This window comes from Staurois parvus, unplaced genomic scaffold (genome assembly GCF_062004578.1).
Source record: "Staurois parvus isolate SC_StPar_1 unplaced genomic scaffold, SC_StPar_1.0 ptg000098l, whole genome shotgun sequence".
NCBI classification, from domain to species: domain Eukaryota; kingdom Metazoa; phylum Chordata; class Amphibia; order Anura; family Ranidae; genus Staurois; species Staurois parvus.
The window spans coordinates 4,506,550-4,514,142 of NW_028317894.1; the positions used below are offsets into that span (position 1 = coordinate 4,506,550).

At 42.1% G+C, this 7,593-nt stretch overlaps 1 long non-coding RNA gene across 1 annotated transcript in view; it reads right to left on the bottom strand.

The window, feature by feature from the left end:
* LOC149467863 (uncharacterized) overlaps window positions 1–3,979 on the bottom strand; it is a 59,289-nt gene extending 55,310 nt beyond the window's left edge. The window contains exon 1 of the long non-coding RNA XR_016311821.1: window positions 3,948–3,979. This is a non-coding gene — a long non-coding RNA (uncharacterized LOC149467863). The remainder of the gene's footprint in view (window positions 1–3,947) is intronic.
* Between the last annotated feature and the right edge of the window lie 3,614 nt (window positions 3,980–7,593).

The window sequence follows — 7,593 nt, forward strand, 5'->3', positions numbered from 1 at the left end:
TTTTTATAACCTAACTCTACTTTAAACTTCTCCACAATTTTATCCCTGACCTGTGTGGTGTGTTCCTTGATGATCATGATGCTGTTTGTTCACTAATTTTCTCTAACAAACCTCTGAGGGCTTCACAGAACAGCTGTATTTATACTGAGATTAAATTACACACACTTGGACTCTATTTACTAATTAGGTGACTTCTGAAGGCAATTGATTTCAGTTAGGAGTATCAGAGTAAAGGGGGCTGAAAACAAATGCACACCACACTATTCAGATTTTTTTTTGTTGTAAAAAAATGTGAAAATCACTTATCATTTTCCTTCCACTTCACAATTATGTACCACTTTGTGTTGGTCTATCATATAAAATCCCAATAAAATATGTTTACTTTTTTGGTTGTAACATGACAATGTGGAAACTTTCAAGGGGTATGAATACTTTTTCAAGGCACTGTATGTACAGTAACATTCTGTGCCGATTCTCACCAAAGCTGAAATATCTACATAGGACATTTCAGGGGATGCTTGCATTTTGTACATGTCTAGGAAAGGCAGTGAGCCTCATTTATATGAGCAGGGGGATATGAAATGTGGGGAATAATACCCCTAATCTGGATTCTGCTGCTAGGAGCGCAAAGGACAAATTTGATTTTTTTTTTTTTGGTTGATTTTTAAAAATGCATAGCTGGCTTCAGACTACAATGAAAAATGTAATTTTAAAGTAATTTTAACAAAACTAAAAGAAACTGGTTCTTGCAGAGAATTCATATCTGCTATGAATTTTATAATAAAAGTACAGTTTCCTTTGAGGTCTCGTCTTATTAGCCACTTAGATAATGACCTCTGCATATCCCCTTTGTACAGAGCCTCAGCTGATGTAATATGTGTTCTCATCTTGTAGGTCAGCTGCTGCTGTCTATACAACATTTCACGGGAAATACAAATGAGCAGGATGTGGTCTGGATCACACACTGATGACAGATAGAAAATTATCAGAGAGAGCTTTACTGTCTGTGTCTGAAACATAAAACCATTTACTAAAGACCAATTCATGTGTATTTCATACTGGCCTGATGCACTTTTATGATTCTAGACAGTCAGCTGTAAATCAGTCTGCATTGGAATTCCAGCACTTGCAGAGGACGCAGACTTTCTTTTCATCTCTGTTAAAACATCAGTGCGTCTAATCGTTTCTTTACAGTTTGTTACATTTGTGCATCAGTTTATGGGACGGTCGAATTTATTTACAAGCAGGAGATTTTGTAGTCTGATTCTAATTATAGAGAAAACACAAGGGATGAGACATAATAGCTAACATTAAAATGTGCTCAGCAGTTGGAATTGAAAATTCAAGCTGAAATCAAGTAGATATAGGGCTTATTCACACAAGTGCTCAGCCCCATACAGCTTGAAGAGCCATTTGTTTATTTTGTTAATGCTGCCGTTAAGCTGTATGGAGACATTGGAATGGGAACACATCGATTGTATGGACTCACCCGTGCATCTGCTTTACAGACTCACCCATGCATCAGCTGTACGGGTGTGCAGATGAGTCTGCACTGCCAATGCTCTCCCACTTTATGGTCTGTTTGCATGCAGCTCAGTGGTAGTAGAAAATGGAAACCAAACCGCTCTCCACACTTTACGGGGCTAAGCATGTTGGGTAGGTGCAGCACGGTGCAGTGGCAGTAAACACACAGAGGCACAGAGCACAGTAACACATGTATTGAAGAACAACCTGGCGGAGGAGCTAACCTGACCATGAAATTACAGTCAGTATAGCAGGGAGTCAGTGGTAGTAGGCCTGAACTGACGACAGTGCTTGCAACGGGGGTGGAATGCGGCCAGGCCAGTTCAACCCAAAAAGGAGCTGGCTGAGTTGCAGATGTAGGCCCTGAGCTGTCCCTACTCCTTCAGAACCTGTCCCTACCTGTAGTGCTGTTCCTGACATATAAGTATGTTCTCCCTACACTAGCCACTTTGTAGTTTCAATGATGACCGAGATATCACCCTTCCCATCCAAGGACGTATGGGTACGTCTTATGGACTGGAAGTGGTAAACCCTAATAGCAGTATTTCTTTTTTATCTTTGTATAGTCATGTACCCTTACATGTTATGATTTATGGGCAGCACAGTGGATAAATGGTTAGCACTTCCACCTGGCAGCACTAGGGTCGTTGGTTTGAATCCCAACCACGGCACCACCTGCCTGGAGTTTGCATGTTCTCCCTGTGCCTGCGTGTGTTGCCTCCAGGTACTCTGGTTTCCTCCCACCCTCAAAAGACATGCTGATAGGTTAATGGGATCCTCTCTAAATTGGCCATAGTATGTGTATGTATGATTAGATTGTACACCCCTTGAGAGTTAGTGACTGATGTGAATGTACAATATATATTATTATTATACAGTATTTATAAAGCGCAAACAGTTTGCTCAGCACTGTACATTACATAAAGTGCTATGTAAATTGACAGCACTATATAAGTACCTGTAATAAATAAAATGTATGTTTCAATTAGGCTTAGAAATGCCCTAAAATACATTTTCTCTAAGTGAAAATGCTGCTTCCTGCCTTCCCACTCCAGAGCTCTCTGTTAGCATAGCCGAGTGACAGCCGCACCCCTCTACATACATGTCCACACACAGAATTCTACTGCAGAGAAAATGATGAAGGAGGACTTGCCAGATCTGCTCTGTTACTGCTCTGTTACTGAGTTCTGATTACTAGGTGCATTGGGTCTAACTGCGATGCCTATTGGCATGTGTAGTGATATTTAAACAATCTGCACAACTGCTGTAGCCGAAAATTGGTGGTGAGACTTTGAAAGTGGACATTGTTAGCAAAATGTGAAAATAGACATTGTTAGCAAAATGTCTAACACTGCAAATCTATTTATGTGACCTAATTGGAGCTTTAAAGTGTTACTAAACCCACAGCAGTAAAATCAGTCTGTATATGCAGAATGCTTGTTACACTCACTGTGGAACCTAAGGGGTTAATTCTTCACATTGTGTAAAAAGGATGTTTGATCCTGTCCTCTCTGATCCTTCCCTTCTTCTACTGTTCCCAATCCATCTGCTGATAGAACAGAGCTTTAGGAGCAAGATGCACATGCACAGTTTGGTGTGTACGACTATAGAATTATTTTTTTTAAATGGTAGCGTGCATGTGATCAGCACAGGGCCAATCAGCACTGTCCAGGCAGAGGGTCACAGGACCTGTGGCCTCATAGGACAATCAGAGATGAATGAAAACTCCTCCTACAAGCTTTAACCAGTGCTCTGCTGGATACTGATAGTCACAAGACTGTTCCAACTTCTGATGAGAAAAGATATTTAGCAATTTATATTTACTAAAATAATTGCATTTCCATGTTGTGTGTACTGTGGGAGACCACATATAGTGAATGCAGGGTCCTGGGATAAGTAACACTTTAAGATTGCTATCTTGGCTTATTAAATGTGAGCCTTGCTATGCCATTATTCAACCTCACTATTGCATCATCATGACACATGAAGGAAATCTCCTACCCATTCCTTATTCAGACTTGCTCAGCTATGGCACATTGAGGAGGACTAAGCACAATCAGACAATCATTTTGTAATTGTTCCACATGTATATAACTGTTAAAAGTACAAAGTCAAGATTCTTTTCACATAAACCGTTGTATTTGCACTGGTTTCATTATATTGACCGTTCAGCTGCAGACAGGGCATAGCAAAGTTCTTCTCTAAGCTCTACCAGCACTCTGCACCAACTTCATCTCGCAAACCCTCTCTACACTCTGAACAATGACTCATCAGAGTTAAAGAAAATTGAAACCAATTACTCTCTGTTCCTGATTTTCCCTTCCACAGAAGTTCTACAGTGTGACCAGTTATCATTAGGAAATATGATTTTGCTGTCAAAATTTTACAAAAAGGGAGAATATAAGAGAGAATGGATGACATACCCGGAGAACAAGGGCGATGTGAAAGTCTCAGCAGTCAGGATGAAGCTAAAGGAAGGGAAGTGCAGAACGCAGAACATTTGTAATTTATCAAAATACACTTGAAGGTGGAAATTACAGACAAGAGCTGGCATTAGATAAAACTACACAGTCACATTCCAATGCCATTATTCATACACTTACTGCAGAAGTAATATTCCAAAAGACATAACATAGGTTAAAATAATACACATTGCGTTAAGAGGGATAAGAGAGCTACAATCAGCGCACAAAACCAAAGACAGATTGTCTCAGCTGGGACACAGTAATAATGGGATAAAATGATACCAGTGAAAGTTAGGTAAAGAACACTTTTCTCTGTTAGCTCGGGAGGAATTTCAGCTTTAAAAAGTAATCCACGGACTTTAGTTTTTTTTTTGTAAACATATGTATATGATAAATGTGACTCTCATCTATTTATCGTATTTTATCTATTGAAGCTAATGTTTAATCTGCTTACCCCCCTCATCAACATGCTAATTATGTTTTTAAATTTATTACACACCTTATTTCAGATCCAGTGACAATATCACAGTGTCTTTGTGCTTCTCTATGCAATGGCGACAGGTCATGGCTGGTGGTTAGGCATTGTATATACGCTCACCGGCCACTTTATTAGGTACACCTGTTCAATTGCTTGATAACACAAACTGCTAATCAGCCAATCACATGAGAGCAACACAATGCATTTAGGCATCTAGAAGTGGTGAAGACGAATTGCTGAAGTTCAAACCAAGCCTCAGAATGGGGAAGAAAGGGAATTTCAGTGACTTAGAACGTGGCATGGTTGTTGGTGCCAGGTGGGCTGGTCTGAGTATTTCAAAAACTGCTGATCTACTGGGATTTTCATGCACAACCATCTCTAGGGAAATCGAGGCTCATCAGACCAGGCAATGTTTTTCCAGTCTTCTGTTGTCCAATTTTGGTGAGCCTATGCTAATTGTAGCCTCCGTTTCCTGTTCTTAGTTGACAGGAGCGGCACCTGGTGTGGTCTTCTGCTGCTGTAGCCTATCTGCTTCAAAGTTCAACGTGTTGTGCGTTCAGAGATGGTATTCTGCATACCTTGGTTGTAACGAATGGTTATTTGAGTTACTGTTGCCTTTCTATCATCTCAAACCAGTCTGCCCATTCTTCTCTGACCTCTGACATCAACAAGGCATTTTCATCCACACAACTGCTGCTACAAGGTTCTTAGACATGGATGAGCGAGTTTGGGGTGGAGGAACTTGATAGGCCTGCACCTCAACCCGATAGAACACCTTTGGGATGAATTACAATGGAGACTGCGAACCAGGCCTTCTTGTCCGGCATCAGTGCCTGACCTCACAAATGTGCTTCTGGAAGAATGGTCAAACATTCCCATAGACACACTCCTGAACCTTGTGGACAGCCTTCCCAGAACAGTTGAAGCTGTTATAGACTGGGATGCTGTCACGTACCTGGTTGGGGAGCCTGACATGGAGAGGAGGCGTCCTCTTATGACTCCCGCTCGGAGCCCCTGATAGTGGGAGCAGAGGGCGCAGAGCCAGGAGTGGCACAAGTGCCGGGTAGGTCTGGAGCTGGCAGCAGGTAGATGAAGACCCAGGAGATCTGGATGCAGGCCCGGTGCGGATGCAGGAACGTAGGTGCAGCAGCAGGCAGGTATGGCGGCAATCAGGATGCAGACTGGGACTGGACACAGAAGCGAGGATGCAGCAGCAGGCAGGTATGGCAGTGACCAGGATGCAGGCCAGGTGCAGGACCGTGGGTGCAGCAGCAGGTAAGTATGGCGGTGATCAGGATGCAGGCCAGGTGCAGGACTGTGGGTGCAGCAGCAGGTAAGTATGGCAGCAATGAGGATACAAGCCAGGTGCAGATACAGGTAAGTATGTGCAGCAGAGTCAGACAAGCCGGGTCAGAATCAAATGAGTAAATCAAGTACAAGGGAGCAGGCAAGCGGATAGTCAGGGATAGCCAGGGTCGGTGCAGGCGGAGTTCTTTCTTAGTCAGGTTAGATCAGGATACAGGCAACAGAATCAGGTTATGGATTGCAGGACATTATAGACCAGAAGGCATTGATTACACTGTATTGCAGGTTTAAATAGCCCGCCTTGCGGTGACATGTACGCTACTGCGCATGTACGCACTTACATGCTCCTGCGCATGTGCGCTCGCACCGCCGCAGCCCGAGGGGATCCGTCGCACGACTGCATGGTGGCAGGATCCCTGACAGATGCCATTAAAGTTCATGTGCATGTAAAGGCAGGCGGCCCAATACTTTTGGCAATATAGTGTATATGTAAAGCTTTGTGTCAAATATAAATACTTGAAAAAAATATGTGATTCTGAGCCTCCACAACTGAAAGAAATGAAATCCAATAAATGAAAACAGTGGGCCAAGGACAGTAAGGATGGGTTGAAAAAGAGCTGGATGTCCTCCAGCCAAAAAATAGGACCGAGAAAAAAATTGAATGGAAATATATTTCAAGTTTTTTTGGCTTACATATATTTATATACACCGTGTTCCAAATTATTATGCAAATTATATTTTTCTCATTTACCTAAATAATTGATGTAAATAACAGTCAGCATAATTCTCATGTTATCAACTATTAAGAGTACAATTCAAATTTTATTGAACAAACCTCCTAATGATAACAGTATTTTTGTTAAACATAAAAAGCTTACAATGCACTGTTCCAAATTATTACACACAGTACGTTTCAAAACACTTTATAGGTTGTAAAGAACTGAAAATTGTCATTTGTTGTGTTTGCAGCATATTAACTGAAATCAAAAGCTATTTCAAACTTTTAATTTTTTAAACATTTTAACAGGTCAGGTTACATTGTAACATAGGACCCCTTATTTGGTAGCAGCTTCACAAGTCTTGCATCCATTGAACTTGTGAGTTTTTGGACAGTTTCTGCTTGAATTTGTTTGCAAGATGTCAGAATAGCCTCCCAGAGCTGCTGTTTGGATGTAAACTGCCTCCCACCCTCATAGATCTTTTGCTTGAGGGTGCTCCAAAGGTTCTCAATAGGATTGAGGTCAGGGGAGGATGGAGGCCACACCATGACTTTCTCTCCTTTTATCCCCATAACAGCCATTGATGCAGAGGTATTCTTTGCAGCATGAGATGGTGCATTGTCATGCATGAAGATGATTTAATTACAGAAAGCATAGTTCTTCATTCTGTACCATGAAATAAAGTGGTCAGTCTTAAACTCCACATACTTTGCAGAGGTCATCTTTACACCTTCGGGGACCCTAAAGGGGCTGACCAGCTCTGTTCCCATGATTCTGGCCCAAAACATGACTCCACCACCGCATTGCTGACGTCGCAGCCTTGTTGGAACAGGGTGGCCGTCCACCAACCATCCACTACTCCATCCATCTGGACCATTCATGGTTGCACGGCACTCATCAGTGAACAGGACTGTTTGAAAATTAGTCTTCATGTATTTTTCTGCCCAATGCAGCCGTTTCTGCTTGTGAGCATTGGTTAGTGGTGGCCGGATAGAAGGTTTATGCACAGTTGCAAGACTCTGGAGGACTCTACACCTTGATGTCCGTGGGACTCCAGAGGCACCAGCAGCTTCAAATATCTGTTTGCTGCTATGTACTGGTA